Below are 17,523 nucleotides of genomic sequence, written 5' to 3' on the forward strand. Positions count from 1 at the left end.
AAAAAAAAAAAAAAAAAAACACATTTGCTTTGAAGAAAGGAACTCAAATGATCAGTCCCATTGTGAGGCTAAGATATGAAAAGGGTGTGGTGTTTTATTACTTTGGACTTTGGGGTTAGACCTAGCACTGAGGCCTAACTTTTGCAGAATCCAACTATGACAGCTGGAAAATGCCTCCCCTGGTTAGTTAGATATTTAGATAGCTACCAAATGTGCTGAGTATTTTATGTGCAAAGTTTTAGGTGCTACCAGTTAAATTCTTTAACATCTACCTTCTTGACCCTGACTCATAAAGCGGGAGGTGTTTTTGTTAAAAGTGTAGAAATTTTTCCACAACTATAGCAGCAGTTTTAGAAATCTATGTGTTCTGATTTAAGGTCCCTTCACAGTCAGGACTGCAGTCACTGAGTGGATTGGTGGTTGAAATCATTTCTTCTTTGTATACTAGAGTTTTCCAAGGAGAAAAGTAAAGAAAACACAAAGGTTTGGTTCAACAAGAGGAGCATTTGATGTCAACTCTATCTTCTCACCCAGTGAGTGGCAGAATCCTTCTGTTTCTAGCCATTTACTTGCTTTGAACCCAGACCATTTATTTTCTAAAAACAGATTACTCATGTGGTAGTTTGTATACCAAACTGTGGAATTTTTCATTCCAAAGACACATGGAAGTGCCTCTTTAGATTTCTAACACACATTAACAGATTATGCACACAGAGCATCTACTGTAAGTAAATAATGAGATAAACTGAAGGGACACACACAGAATCTATAGCGGGCATATCTGAGGGGGAGCTCATATGCCAACCCCAGGTTTCCATGCTTGTGACATGGGCCCCGAGGACTGATCAGGTGATCCTTAAACCAAACCCGGAAGGTGATCTTGAAAGCTTAATTTAAGCAGAGTTCTTCCAGGCTGCCGAAACAACTAGTTCAGAGTTGGTACTCATGTTGAAATCTGTATTAGTTTTTTATTGCTGTCCTAACAAATTACCACCAAAAAAATATATATATATATGTAGTGGTTTATAGAACCAAAATTTACTATTCTGCAGTTCTTTAGGTCAGAATTTCAACATGAATTTCACTGAAGTAAAACTGAAATGTCGCCAAGGCTGTGTTTCTTTTGGAGGCTCTAGGAGAGAATTTTTTTTTTTTTTTTTTTTTTTTTTGACTCATTCTGATTGAGGGCAGAATCCAGTTCCCTGTAGTTATAGAACTGAGGTCCCTGTTTTCTTACTGGCTATGAGCTGAGAATCATTCCTCATGTCTAGAGGGTGCCATATATACTTTTTTATATTTCATGGCTCCTTCCTTCATCTTTAAAGCCAGCCATGGTTCAATGAATCATTTTCATGTTTTGACTTTCTCATGACTCTTCTTCTGTTGTATCTGTCGGGCTGGTTTCTGTCCTGCTTTTAAGGGTTCATGTGATTACGTTGGGTCTACCCAGATCATCCAGGGTAATCTCCCTATTTTAAGATCCATAAGTATAATTCCATTGGCAAAATCCTGTTTGCCATGTGACATAGCATACATAGATCTAACATCAGCCAGCCAAGATCGTTGGGTCCAAAATCATGCCACACTGTTTATGTAGTATCCCTACTCTAAGTAGACTGATTCTTCATGTGTATTCAAACACTGCAGACATTTGATTTGTGTTCTGGGATGATCCACCTCCATCTTCATATAAAATATCGAAAGTCAGAGGCCAGAGCATTCAGAACTACCATCCAAGGTAGCCCAGGGTGGCCATTGGCCCAGGACTCACCCCTGCCTGCCTTTTGAACCTCCTTTTTCACAGTCCCTACTGGCATTCATTGCTTCACCATTTAAGTCCAGCTGTTATAACGAAGTATTGTTGGAATGTCTACCATAATATCACTGACTCTTTGATACTATTTATTCATTTATTTTTTTTCAGACAGAATTTCACTCTTGTTTCCCAGGCTGGAGTGCAATGGTACAATCTCAGCTCACTGCAACCTGTGCCCCCCGGATTCAAGAGATTCTCCTGTCTCAGCCTCCCAAGTAGGTGGGATTACAGGTCCCCGCCACCACGCCTGGCTAATTTTTTGTATTTTTAGCAGAGGTGGAGTTTCACCACATTGGCTAGGCTGATCTCGAACTCCAAACCTCAGGTGATCCACACGCCTCGGCCTCCCAATGTGCTGGGATTACAGGTGTGAGCCATCATGCCCGGCCTGAAACTTTTTTATTGCCTGCTAGTTCTGTTGATTTCTGCTCACAAACTGTGTCAAGTAAGGTAATGAGAATGTAGAAATGTAAAAATTATTAAAACAAGAAGCATTTCTATGTGTCACCTAAGTGCTAAGTAAAACTCATGAATGAATGAGTGACTGAATGTTTCTAAAGATTCTGGGAGATGTCTGTAGCAGGTGGTATCAGATCCCTGACATTTTATTTTATCACCCACTCCTTTATGTCAAAGGCTGTCTATGAAAAACACCTATGAACCTATTTTTTTAATCCTTCAATTTATTTATTTTTAAATTATTATTATTAAGTTCTGGGGTACATGGGCAGGATGTCCAGGTTTGTGTCATATGTAAATATGTGCCGTGGTGGTTTGCTGCACCTGTCAACCCACCACCTAGGTATTAAGCCCAGCAGGCATTAGCTGTTTTGCCTAATGCTGTCTCTTCCACCCTTCTCCTCAGGAGGCACAGTGTGTGTTGTTCCCCTCCATGTTTCTGTGTGTTCATTGTTCAGCTCCCACTTGCCAGTGAGAACATGCGGCGTTCAGTTTTCTGTTCCTGCGTTAGTTCACTGAGGATGATGGCTTCCAGCTTCATCTGTGTCCTTGCCGAAGACATGATCGAGTGCTTTTACACTGAACCTCTTCGTAAGGGCTGTTTTTCGGGCTATGGGACACATTCCTTTCACGGACTAAGTAAGCAAGAAGCCTCAGGGATTTAACAACCCTGGAGAAAGCACTCAACTTAGGATAAATGGGGACTTAGTGGAACGTGCCTCAGCTTCCTCATGCTCTAGAGTGAGGATGCAGCACTGAAGTGTGTTCTGCCATCTCCCAGAGCTCCACAATGGGATTAAGCCCCAGTTGCCCATAGTGGGCACTTGCTTGTTAACAAAAATTAATTGTTCTCCTCCTATCCATGTCTCAATTTCCATTCCCCATTGATGTTCCCTTGCATCACTCTAAAATGTACAGTTTGCACTTGGGTTTTACGCCAGCTCTGCTTTCAGGGAAATCAAAATTGGATAGTACATTCACCATAATGAGAAACACCATAGCCTAATAATTCTGTGAAGTAAGGTTTTCTGATCAGCGGATATTCTCATCATCATCCTTTTGTCATCAGTCTTTTGTCCCTCCCCCTCTTTTTTGTCTCTTGTACAGTATGTCACTGCTGTTGTAGGATGTGGGTGCTTGGATTATTGAAGAGGTTTGAAAGCAACTGCAGCTTGATCGTGTGCTCATGGTGCATTTCCCAAAAGTTAAAAAACTTGAGCTGGGTTGACCGAGTGATCAGAGCACAGGGTTTTGATGGCATAATGTCTTGCTCACGTGTGAGGAGACTGATGTATTTGCTGCCACATTCTACTCATTTATACTTGCCTCAGTGTGGCTTCTCATTTGCAGGTTGCTTTTAACCATATAGATGATTTCCTGGATAGAGAACATGGAGGCATGATTTTGGAAAGCTTGTCTGCCTCAGATGCACCCACACATACACAGATCTATGCACCTACAGAGTATTCTGATAACAACTTAGAGATTTAAATATTTTTGGCAATTTTGTGGTGTTACTTTCAGGGGTTACGTATTCTTAATCTTGATTGCATATGTGTCTTGACATCTTTATGCCAAAGGGATGTTTTTATAGATGTCTGAATTAAACATTGAACTCTTTTCAAGATAGCTGAGTTAACGTTTAAGTGGTTTTCATTAACCTGGGTTTGCTTATTTGCTCCTAAATCTTCTAATGCAGAGCCATCTCCCTTGGCATGAAGTGATTTGGGAACACAGCTTTAGGAAGAATAATTTTCTAAATAGCCAAGAGCATCCTGCCCAGAATGTTTCCCAAAACTGGCCTCCAACTGAAGAATTGAGGTTTAGCCATACCCCTTCCCCACCCTTCAGGTGGTGCAGATGGAGAAATTGGAACCAAACTGTACAGACACCACATTGACCAAGGGTGACAAAATCAGTGCTGACAAGACTGTGGTTGCTGGGTAAGGGAAGAGTTCATGAGCTAGTAAGCAGGACTCAGCTTGGAATTTGGAAAATCCTTAGTGCATGCAGTTTTCCCCAGAGTGGCAAGTTGTCAAGTTGTCCTCAGGCTACATTTGCCATTAAGAGAAATGAACTTTAAAAAACAGCATAGCCCTTCACAAGCCTGTCTTTACTCAGAGCCTGAGAAAGGAGGGTCCCATCTGGCTTAACACGTTACAACTTCTTCACAAGTGGAGCTTCTCAGCTGTTACCCCGAAGCTTCCGTTCTGACTAGTATCTGTTCTTAGGTATCACAGAGGAATTACGTTAGTCTAAAAGCTTTTATTGAGCATATACTATACACACCACTAGGAAAATAGTAATGTCTTGCTGTCCAGGGCTGTGCATTCTGGTAGGTGGTGCAAAAAGGTAGGTATATGTAATTATAATGCAAGGAAAGAGAAAATGCCATTTGTTAGTCATGAAATAAGGTATTAGAAAAGCTCAGAAAAGGATATTATTACTCTTCCTAGCCTCCTAGCTGCAGGAACTGTGGCAGATCATTTAAAGGATATATAGGTATTACATACATACTGTATTTTATGTATCTGCTAATTCTTGGTTTTTTGAATAGGTTTGAAAGCAACTACAATTTGATCACAACTTGTTGTTGGGGTCACAACTGACCCCAACACTAATTTGCCCAGATATGTGTGTGCGTGTGCGTACATATACATAACCTGGGTAATTTATATATATATATGTGTGTGTGTATATATATATATTTGTCCAGTTTTAAAATACTACCTGAATTCTAGGTCCTTATACATAAAAATTTACTATTTATTTTGACTTAAATATCACTTAGACATCTTAAACTTCATATACCCAAATTCACTCTCAACATCTGTATCCTACACACACACACACACATACACACACGTGCCCATTAATCTGCTCTCCCTCCCTTATTGTGTCTTTTTACAACAGCTCCTAATTTACTTGTGGGGACCAGAAACTCAGCTGTTGCTCTTCACTCCTACATCTTTTTCACCTCTACTTTCTCCTTTCGATTTGTGATTCCTAATATCTCTCAAGTCTGTGAATTCGTCTCAAAATTCACTTTTGCACACCTACTCGAAGTCGTCACAATGTCTCGTCTAGATTATTCCAATAGCATTGCAACTCTCTGACCTGTTTTCTAGTCTTTGTCCCTTTTAGCGCAAATGTATACCTTGCGTTTCCTGGAACAATAGTAATTACAACTGTTGTCCTGCTACTATTATTAATAGCACTTGCTTCTTTCCCAAGAAAGTCCTGGTTTGGAGAATAAATTATGATCACTCAACCTTCTATTCACTCCTTAGGGCCAGAATGACCTTTTAAAAGCTTAATTAATGCTACTCTTATTCTTCATTCATCACTTTCATTACAATGCTTATCACCTTCCTTACACTCACCCACAATCTGTTATTCCCTAGTTTGTTTTGCGGTTTACTTGGTCGTGGTTTCTAACTCGACTCGAGGTGGCGGGCCCCTGTAGTCCCAGCTACTCGGGAGGCTGAGGCAGGAGAATGGCATAAATCCGGGAGGCGGAGCTTGCAGTGAGCTGAGATCCGGCCACTGCACTCCAGTCCGGGCGACAGAGCGAGATTCTGCCTCAAAAAAAAAAAAAAAAAAATACAGTGAAAGCATCAGTATGCACCAACAACATAATTTGCCTAAAAGATAACCTTTGTTCTAGAAAGCTGCCCTAGGACTAGCTTTCAGAGTATTTCAGAGGATCTTCTGCTTTTGGCCATGGCAGAATAACTTGTACCATAAACAACTTTAATACTAGCTACAATATAGGAGGCATCATTTTGCAGGCAATGGGTACCAAGCAACACAGAGTTGTGATCCTTCAGGGAATTGGAGACATGTGAGATAAAGCCGCCGTTGACCCAGTTTTATTTCTGGGAGGAATGTCTCGAACATAGGTGTACTGAGGTAAAGAATTTAGAAATTGGCGATGATGAGATAGCTGGAATTTGTGGAACCAGTTGCTAGAAAGGGCACATCTGTGTAGGAGGGAGAAGTCTCCATGCCCTGATTCTTGGCTGAGGAATAAGCCACTTATGCACAGGGCCAGGCTCTGTGAGTCCTCACAGGGAGGGTTAACTGTGACACAGAGGCCAGGGTAGAGGTAGTATAGGTTGTAGGCGTTCAGTTGAGACTCCAGAAAGATCAGACTTTAGGAGTAAAATGTGTATCTTAGGGCAAGGTTCAGCAAATTATGCACTGCAGACAACATCTGCCTATGGGCTGTCTTTGTACAGTCTGTGATCAAATAAAATGGGTTTTAAATGATTACAGCATAATAATATGTGGCTGAAACTGTATTTTGCCCGCAAAGCCTAAAATTTCTACTATCTGGCTCTTATCAGAAAATGTCAACCAATCCCTTCCATATAGTAAGGGGCATGCCCCGTGACGATAGACAAATCCTAAGTAGACCTTCCCAACAACGCATAAAAATGAGCTTGACAGGGTCAAGAGCATATGTGAGTTAGCTGAGTGCTCCCAGAACAAAACTCAACCACCATTTAAGGAAAGACAGTATAATTCAGACCCCTTACAGTTCGTTCTATGTACTGAAATCCACACAGTTGAAATGTCCAGTAGCACAATAAAAAATAAATACCATGGCTGGTGTGGTGGCTCACACCTGTAATCCCAGCCCTTTGGGAGGTCAAGGTGAGTGGAGCACTTGAGCCTAAGACTTCAAGACCAGCCTGGGCACCACGGCAAAACCCCTTCTCTATAAAATAAAAAATAAAAAATAAACCCACAAAAATTTGACAGGCACAATGGTGCATGCCTTTGGTACCAGTTACTCGGGGAGCTGAGGCAGGAGGATTGTTTGAGCCCAGGAGGTTAAAGGGAGCTGTGATTTCACCACTGTACTCCATCCATCCTGGGTCATAGAGCAAGACCTTGTCTCATAAAAATAACAAGTAAATAAATACTAGATGTGTGAAATAGAAAAAAAAAATTGACTGACAATCTAGAACAGGGTTTGGCAAGCCACAGTTTGTGAGACAGCTCCCTGTTTCTGTAAATATTCTTATTTCATTGGAATATAGTCATGCCCATTTGTTTCCATTTTGCCTATGGCTACTTTTGTAATGAGAAGGTTGGACAGTTTCAACAGAGACCATATGACCCACAGAGCCTATGATATTTATTTTCTGTCTCTTTTAAGGAAAATGTTTTGTCCACTGATTAGGAGAAAAAACAGTCAGTAGAAGGGGACTACAAGGTGACCCAAATGTTAGGATTAAAGTAGACAAGGACTTTGAAATAACTGTTAGGAATATTGGAGGATTTACAGGAAAGGATGGACATGGTGAGTTTGCAGATAGGAAGTCTCAGAAACCAAATGAAAACCATAAACAAGAACCAAACTGAGATTCTGTTAGGTTGGTGCAACAGTAATTGCGGCTTTTGCCATTAAAATGATAATAAATAATGGCAAAAGCCCCAATTACTTTTGCACCAAGCTAAGAAAATTAAGAGCATAGCATATATCTGAAATGTAAACATCAGATTGTAAAATGCTGAATATAGAAATCAGTTAACTTGAAGATAGCAAAGAATAGAACTAAGGAACAGAAAGAAGAAAAATATTAAAAAAAAGAGCAAAGCCTCGGTGATTTATGGGAAATATCAAGCATTTAAATACATATAATTGGATTTCTGAATGGAGAGAAGAGACCAACGATGGGACCAAAAACTCTTTTCAGGAATAAAAGCTAAAATTTTCCAAATTTGGTTAAAATATCAGCCTGTACTCCAGAGAGCATAGGGAAAAGCAAGCAGTATAAATATAAGGAAAAATTATACCTGAAAACATTATAAAGAAATGCTTAAAACCAAAGATACACAGATGCATTTTTCTTCTGGAAAAGAGATCTGTATTTGCCTCTTGTGCAACATCTGTCTGTCATGAATAGAGGTAACTAAGTCCTCTAAAGCCATTCCCCCAGTGAGACGTTGTGACAACTTCTGGGATTGGAAGTGGTAAGGTTGGAAAGGGGTAGGGGAGCTCATTGAGAGTAGAATCAAAGGGAAGTCAAAGAGTGAGAATTAGAGAAAAAGGGGGCAAAAGAACTCCCCACAGCATAAAAGCAGCATACAGTAAATTCGATAGTAGCTAAGATGAGGTTCCATGTTATTTGAAATGTGCTACTCATGGGGCTGAGGCTGTGGAGTTGATCTTACTACAGACAAGTTGCTTTTGTTCTGTTGCATGGGTACAGACTGCAGGGATGTTGCATAGATGGGGAATCCTCTCCTGGGTACCAACAGTAAAAGGGCTTCATTGCTCAGTGATGATCAAACAGTCTTCAAATGCAAGCAGTTATTGGTTTTAGTTAACAGTTATTTATAGAGCACTGACAGATTGCCCAAAAGAACTCTAGGAGAAGAGCTGGGAAGTGGAAAACTTTCAGTTGCTGTGTTGCCTTGGAACAATGTTTCTTAGCATATATGATTAGGGGAAAGAAAGATAAAACAGTTGCAAATATTTAAGAATCTGGAGGTTTTACAGAAAGACCTAGATTTTTTGGGCTTCCCTTTAAAACAATAAATATTAAAAAATAAAAGCCCACACAACTTTGGGCTTGCATTTCTTTTCTTTTTTCTTTTCTTTTTTTATTTTTTCTTTTGATTTTTTTTACTGTTTTTTCTTTTTTCTTTTTTTTTCTTTTTCTTTTTCTTTCTTTCTTTTTTTTTTTTTTTTTTTTTTTTTTTTTTTTTTTTTTTTTTTTTTTTTTTTTTTGAGATAATGTCTTGCTCTGTCGCCCAAGCTGGAGTTCAGTGGTGCAATCTCGGCTCACTGCAAGCTCCACTTCCCAGGTTCATGCCATTCTCCTGCCTCAGTCTCCTGAGTAGCTGGGACTATAGGTGCCTGCCACCATGCCTAGCTAATTTTTCGTAGAGACAGGGGTTTCACCGTGTTAGCCAGGATGGCCTTGATTTCCTGACCTCATGATCCACCCGCCTCAGCCTCCCAAAGTGCTGGAATTAAAGGCACGAGCCCCCATACCCGCCCTGGACTTGTATTTCAACATGGAAACAATTTCTTGTGACTGAATAACCATGGCTTTATTTGAATGAGGCATACTACACTCTGCCACAGTCCTTGCACTTCCCTATCAGTCCCCCACACTGACATCAGGTGTCAGTTGCTATTTATCTTCACACTTTTTTTTTTTTTTTTTTTTTTTTTTTTTTTGGTGGGTTTTTTTTTTTTTTTCCTTTTTTTTTTTTTTTTTTTTTTTTTTTTTTTTGAGACGGAGTCTTGTTCTATTGCCAGGCCGGTGTGCAATGGCACGATCTTGGCTCATTGCAACCTCCACTTCCCGGGTTCAAGTGTTTCGCCTGCCTCAGCCTCTCGAGTAACTGGGATTACAGCCGCTCGCCACCATGCCCTGCTAATTTTTTGTATTTTAGTAGAGATGGGATTTCACCATGTTGGCCAGGATGATCTCGATCTCCTGACCTCGTGATCCACCTGCCTTGGCCTCCCAAAGTACTGGGATTACAGGCGTGAGCCAGTGCTTCTGGCCATTTTTTTCTTTATAGTAGAATTAAGTAGAAATGAAATTGTTTCTTTTACCCAGGTCTTTGTCAAAACCAGCAAAAGAAAAGACCAAGAAGAGTACCATGCTTGAGAGAAATGTTAAGAAAATAGGATATAACAGATTTCTTGGTGGAAGTGTAAAATATTTTCATATGCCTAATATACAAAAAAAAAAATGCCATATCCCCCCTCATTTGACTCAAATGGAACACCTGTGGGATGCCTGCAGATACTTGAATTTCTTCAAATTGTTGCTTTCGGAATACTTTATTTTTGCACATGAAATTTTTTTCCTCCTGGTAATACGCCATCATGCTAACCAGGGTTAACAACACAAAGTGTAAACAATTCTAAATACGACCTTCCCATTTCTAACCAAGATGTTCACTTGTAACAGTGTATGCATAATATGAAATCACCAGTTGAAAGTTCCATTCCAATGTCATGGTTGATATACCCACTCATATAGCTCCTGTGAGCCCTGGGGATAATGACACAGTTTCTTGTACAATTTAAGTGGTGTCACCTCTCTAGAGACCAGTGAACAGACTGCTGGTTGTTGTCTTAGTTAAACACTTACTTTCTAATAATTTTCTAACATTGCATTTCTGGGACAGCTTGGAAATGTGCCGTGTTATTGGGTGTAAGTGGGAGAGGTAGGCAAAGACATCCGTCTGATTTCTTGGAACGGGGCCATTTAGTTAGTGGACGAGACCCCAGAGGTTTTCTTTGCACAGACTTCTCCTGATGCACTTATAATTTTCTGCCCAGAAATCTCTGCAAAGCCTATGGAGTTTTAGCTCTGGGGGAATTATTCCTCTGAGTAAGCATCTTCCCAGTTGCACACACAGCACTCCAATCAGGCTAGTCCTTGTTCAGACAGTCCATAAGGGGAAATGTTGGCACTGGCGGGCAAGGCCCTGTTAGCCCCATTGTTTCAAAATATATGGGTGATGTCCATGTGTAACTGACCAAAGTAAATGCTGTTTTGCAAACTGCAGTGAGTTTTACATGATGAATTTTCCTACGAAAGTCAAGATGGGAATTTCGGGTTTAGTGTACACGGTGAAGCTACTACATTTATTAGAATCAAAAGCACAGAGTCCCAAAGATGAACTAATCTGTGAATAACTGTGCCATTTGTAACATCGTAAACACGGACTAATGGGGATATGGTACAGTGGAATGCTGGTATTTGCAACCTGTCATCGTATTAGTACAATGATGAAATTTGCTGCTAAGTTCCTCAGCAAATATCCAGTATCATGTTTGTGCCTTCTTGTTATAATTTGTACCGTATTAGTAGCATCTTACCATATTAGTGATTTTAAAATGTTTTTAAAATTATCTCTCTCGGATTGATGGAAATGGAATGTTCTGGGGTTGTGCAAGTATTAGTCATATTAAACTTGCCCCGTTAGCAGCTTTCCCTGGAACTGATACTTAAATGAGGTTTTAATATAAACAAAATGTACTTCTGAGATGTGCTTCCAGCTACAACCAATTTCTCCCAGTGCATTAGCTACTTTGTATCCCTTTTATGAAACTTGAGATTGTGCTTTTATTGAGGATTCAAAGTGTTTGCTCAACTCATTAGGCCAAACAGAGAAAGAGTAAACTCAAGGGCTGTGCTGTCTCCTAAGTTACTCTGAGGTCTCATGAATGGAGCATTACCTCCATCACCGTTAAGACAGACAAGCACCTTTTGAGATTTTCCTGCCTGTACCTCTCTGTACCACTTGCTCCTCCTCCTCTTTGGCTCATGAGAAAGGCTGGTAACTCCACTGTTCATTCATTCTCGTCTTTAGTCTCTGGATTTCAAAAGCCATCGTTTTCTTGCAGAAGAAGGAGAAAGGAGCACTGAATAGGCAAACCAGCTGATGTCTACTGTACAGGGTGTTTTGGTGTCAGGAAAGCTGGTTTAGAAACCACCTTAGGAAATGACCTAACCCAGAAATGGGTTGTCTTTATAAAATGGCTTTTTCTCTTGTTCATAACCAACCCCATAGACTTCATTTATTTATTTAGATGGAGTGTCACTGTGTCATCCAGGCTGGAGTGCAGTGGCATGATCTTGGCTCCCTGAAACCTCCGCCTCCCGGGTTCAAGGCGTTCCCCTGCCTCAGCCTCCTGAGTAGCTGGGATTATAGGTGCCTGCCATCATGCCTGGCAAGTTTTTGTATTTTTAGTAGAGACAAGGTTTTGCCATGTTTGCCAGGCTGGTCTCGAAACCCTTGTCTCAAGTGATCCACCTGCCTTGGCCTCCCATTGTGTTGAGATTACAGGCGTGAGCCACTACACCCGGCCAAGATCCTATTTTTAATTTAATTTTATTTTTTATTTTTTTTGAGACAGACTCTCACTCTGTCACTCAGGCTGGAATACAATGGCACGATCTCGGCTCACTGCAACTTCCACTTCCCAAGTTCAAGCGATTCTCGTGCTTCAGCCTCCTGAGTAGCTGGGATTCGACTCATCTGCCACCATGCCCGGCTAATTTTTGTATTTTTCTTTAGTAGAGACGGGATTTCACCATGTTGTCCAGGCTGGTTTGGAACTCCTGACCTCGTGATCCACCATCCTTAGCCTCCCAGTAAGACCCTGTTTTCAAATGAGGTCACATTCTGACGCACTGGGAGTTAGGGTTTCAATTTATCTTTTTTGGGGGGAACACGGTTCAACTCACGACAGCCCAAAGTCTCTATTTGCGTTGTATCTATCCCATATGGTGCACCATTCTCAATCGGCAGGGGCCATACAGTGTCTGTTGCTGTAGGATTATAATCAGACTCACTGACTTCACTTCCTATCTGTGCACCATCGCGTATGGCCCCGGGACTGCATATGTTTGTTGGCCAAACCCAGTTTTACTTGCTCATCATGCATCTGGCTCTGCCCCACCTGGAGCTTGCAAACTGAGGGTTGGGCAGGGGAGGGTTGTTAAGAGGAGATCAGTGTTGTTCCTAAAAGAAGAGGAGCAGAGGAAAGGTATGCTGAGCATGTACAACAAAGAAAGCAACACGGAATGCTTCATACGGAAAGTTCTGCATAAGCAGAACCACAGTTTACACTGCATACCTGCATTTTGTCATGCAGCACAAGCCCCAGGAATAGAAGGAGACATTCAGCAACTCAGAGTGCTTCTTTGTCAAGTTCAGGTTGTAAATTCTTGGAGAATTTAGAGGTGGTGTCACATCTGTTTCTCTCCCTCTGTATAAAGAAAAATAAAATGCCATCTTGAATAAGTACCTCATAAAGACTTTTGCATTATGAAGGAGAGAGAACCAGGAACATGAGAGTGAAAAATAAACATTTTCCTGCATGGCAAGGGGAGGCTTTTGAAGGTACTTGAGATATTTAAGCTGTTGTCTTGATCTAGGTGGTGGTTACATAGGGTGGTGTTTGTGTGTGTTTATCAGACTGTACACTTAAGATTTGTGTGCTTTAACCCCATGGTTGCTAGGGGCTGTAGGGTGATAATGGGAAGTTATTATTGATTGGGTGTAGAATTCCAGTTTTGCAACATAAAAAAAGTCCTGTAGGTGGATGGTGGTGATGGTTGCCCAACAATGTGAATGTACTTTTTTTTCTGAGACGGAGTCTCGCTCTGTGGCCCAGGCTGGACTGCAGTGGCTGGATCTCAGCTCACTGCAAGCTGCACCTCCCGGGTTCCCGCCATTCTCCTGCCTCAGCCTCCCGAGTAGCTGGGACTACAGGCGCCCGCCACCTCGCCCGGCTCGTTTTTTGTATTTTTTAGTAGAGACGGGGTTTCACCAGGTTAGCCAGGATGGTCTCCATCTCCTGACCTCGTGATCCGCCCATCTCGGCCTCCCAAAGTGCTGGGATTACAGGCTTGAGCCACTGCCCCCAGCCTCAATGTGAATGTACTTAATGCAGCTGAACGACACATTTACAACGGTTACATATTAAATTCATGGTATATATATTTTACCACAATTTGAAAAACACGAGTATACTTTACTATATCAATATTATTCCTCAGTCAAAAAGTAAAAGTAAATAAAATGTCCCATTCCCATTTGTCCTGGGGAGTCACAAGAAGGGTTGAAGTGACCTCTGATCTCATGCAGCGTGGACAGGCAATTTTAGGGATTCTGACTACAATATCTCAGCAGACTGTTGAACACTGGCGTAAATAGATTATTTCCTCCAGTGCCTTGCCTATCATTCTGTACCTTCTTCAGCTTCCTAAATCCTAGCAGCGAGTAACCTGTCTTTATCCTGGCAGAACTGCCTTCGCTATGATTTCAATGCCAAAGTAATGACTATTTGTACTGAATACATTTAACAGAGCCTCAGTCCCTAGGGGATGTGTATTTTTCCCCTTCATGTTTGTTATAAAGTTTGCAGATCGCCATCCCTGTAGCCACTTAAGCTCTCTGACCTGTTCAGAGATTCCTCAGCAATTTGCTGTCTTGGTAGCCTCTTATCCTGGTCCATGTTCTCTTGGGGTACACTCACAACTTTATTTTTCTAGCTGCATGCTGGCATATTGGGATCGGCTGCCATATGAACCCTGGGTGTTAGGGTATGCTTCCCATCACAGATGACATTGAATAGTTCAACCCACTCCATCTCTCCCTGTGCAAGCTGTCACCATCGTTCATTGCCTGGAAGACCACAACAAACTCTTGACTGGCCTTTTCACTGTCACTTTGCCTCAAGGCCACAATCCATCCTCAGGACCAAGGGAGCCTTTGAGATAAATCATTCCCTCCTTGACTTTCCTTAGCAGTTTCTCATTGCTTGTGGAGCAAAACACAGATCGCATCTTTGATAACTAAGGCTCTGCAGGAACTGGTCTTTACCTCACTTCCCCTCCTCAGCCCTTGCAAGTTGCTGGCCCTAGCCATACTGGCCTTATTTTATTTTATTTTTGAGAGAGAGTCTCTGTCACCAAGGCTGGAGCGCAGTAGCATGATCTTGGCTCACTGCAACCTCCACCTCCCAGGTTCAAGCAATTCTCCTGCCTCAGCCTCCCAAGTAGCTGAGATTACAGGTGCGCGCCACCATGCCCAGTTAATGTTTGTATTTTTAGTACAGACAGGGTTTCGCCATGTTGGCTGGGCTGGTCTTGAACTCCTGACCTCAAGTGATCCACCAGCCTCAGCTTCCCAAAGTGCTGGGATTATAGGTATGAGCCACCACACCTGGCCCACATTGGCCTTATTAAGATGCAGAAAGTGGTAATAGTGTTCATTAAACCTGTTTGTGTGTTTGTGTCCTGAGCCTTAGCTATTATAATTTGGCCACTCCTCATGGGGAGATCAAAGGGAAGATGTTCCTGGCTTTAGAGAAATTCACCTCCCAAGACTAGCAAAATAGAAGCACTTATTTCTCACTAATGATGGGAATGGGAGTAGCAGGAGTTTTTATATGGAGGACATTATTTATATCCTTTTTAATTAATTTATTCATTGACTCAATACAAATTGATCATTTCACAACACCTGTGTTTTATATCTCAAGCTAGGATTTGGGTAGTGAAGTGATAGTTTTATTCTTGTCCATATTTCATCATAATTACATATTTTAAATATTTCATAATGAGTGATTTTTAGAAATTATACTGATGACCCTGGCCTTGGTAACATGAATGATCTGAGCACTACCTGTCTGGAGAATCCAATAATACGATTGCTCTTATTGATGAACTAATATGTTTAACCATCTTCCTGTTGAGGTCAGTCTTTTCAGTGCCATAAATATTCCTTCCAGTCAGTGGAGTTTGGGATAATGTAGTAGAAATGGCTGGAGTTTCTCCTAAAGGAGAAGAATCTGCACTTGCTCCTGTGGCCCGAGAGATCACAGGTGGAAATGAGCAGCCATGTGGTTGAAAGTGTAAGAAGTGGTTGAATTCCTCCCACCCTGTCTGCTTCGTAGTGATGGTCGGTGGTAACCACCCCAATTTGCAGAATCTGGGAGAACCACTCCGGAGATCACGCCTTGGTATCCAAATTCCCTGGTATCTATCTTGGTAAACTCCAGCCTTCTGGTTGGATATTTTAGCTACTGCAACATTGAAGACTTATGGTTCAGGATCAATCTACCGTCTCAGGAGCTTTAGTTGTACAGAATATGCTGTCAAGTGATGTCCTATAAACACATATTAAATGAAGGTTCTAGGCTGGGCGTGGTGGTTTGTGCCTGTAATCTCAGCACTTTGGGAGGCCGAGGTGGTGGATCATATGAGGCCAGGAGTTTGAGACCAGTCTGGGAAACATGGGAAAACCCTGTCTCTACCAAAAATACCAAAAATTTAGCTGGATGTGGTGGCATGTGCCTGTGGTCTCAGCTATTTGGGAGGTAGAGGAGAATTGCTTGAGCCTGGGAGGTGGTCATTGATCCAACATCCACCTGGGTGACAGAGTGAGACCCTGTCTTGATAAATAAATAAATAAGTAAATAAAAATTTAAAAAAGAAGGTTTCAGCGCTGATTCAGTTGAGTATATCAAGTCATTTTTCACATTCAGTTCAGTGTTTAGTAACACGACTCTTTCATGAAGACTTGCAGACTTTCTTTCATAAAGTTTAAAGTTGGATGCTGATTGCTATGTGTAATTAATATATCACAATGGCATTCAATTTCTGTAGCACATCAGAAGCCACTGAAACATATAGGCCACCAGTAGCTTAATCAGTGTTGGTTTCAGGCTATTGCTTTGCAATTGATTAATTATGGTATTGAGTTGATAACTGATAACTGGATTAATTATTTAAAAATAATTTATCTTGAAGCCTGACAACAGGAGTTGTAAATGTTTCCACTGTGAAAGCAGCTCTGGACTTACCAGCCTGCTTGTAAATATGGGGAAAAAATGGTTTTGAATTGAATATTTGGATATATTTACTTTGTTATTAAAATGATTTTAAATGGAAGTTTTTGGGGGTGGCAGTAAATAGAAAATGTCACTCTGCTCATTTCAAGGAACAAGGTTTGAGGAATTGATTGAATCATCCATTTGGTTATGAGCAGAATTTCAAACATAGAAATAATTTGCTGACACCCCCTGAGGGGACAGTCCACGGAATGTTCCATTCCGTCTGTTTAACCTCTGGACTCTAGAGTACAGGGATTGTAACACCTCCCACGCTTGATTAATGGGAAACAGCTGTCTCCTGCTCCTGTCACAGTGATAAAATGTTTCTCCATCTTAGGGCGAATCTCCTTCCTTTGCAGAGGGACCACATGTTTAAGCAGGTGGGAGAATGAATGGGTGCAAACTGAGCAGAGGCAGGAAGAGCATAAGCAGGAGACATTTAGGCTCACAGAGGCTGAAGATTAAATATTAAAAAAAAAACAAGAAATGACACATACCAATCCTTTGGTGTATCAGAGGCCATGAAGTCTAGACTGTGTACACCCCTCATTGTAGATCACATATGTTTCTTTGTTGGCCTTCTCAGAGCTTGTAAGAGAACTCAGTCCACGAACTCAGATGCACAAGAAACAACTTATTGCATTATTCATTTTTAATCAGTTTAATTTTAAATCCAGATTCTTATCCCTATCAGGCAAAACGTTCACTTTCAGCTATTTCACTCCTTTCCCTTTTCCTAGAGATGTGTGAGAGCATGGGAGACGATGGTGCCCAGAAGGCACCGGGCGTGGGTCAGTTGTTAGTGGTTGCCATGGTGACATCTGCTTTTAGGTACACATAGTGCATCTTGGCTTGG

This window comes from Rhinopithecus bieti, unplaced genomic scaffold (assembly GCF_001698545.2).
Source record: "Rhinopithecus bieti isolate Rb0 unplaced genomic scaffold, ASM169854v2 scaffold_12086, whole genome shotgun sequence".
Lineage (NCBI taxonomy): Eukaryota > Metazoa > Chordata > Mammalia > Primates > Cercopithecidae > Rhinopithecus > Rhinopithecus bieti.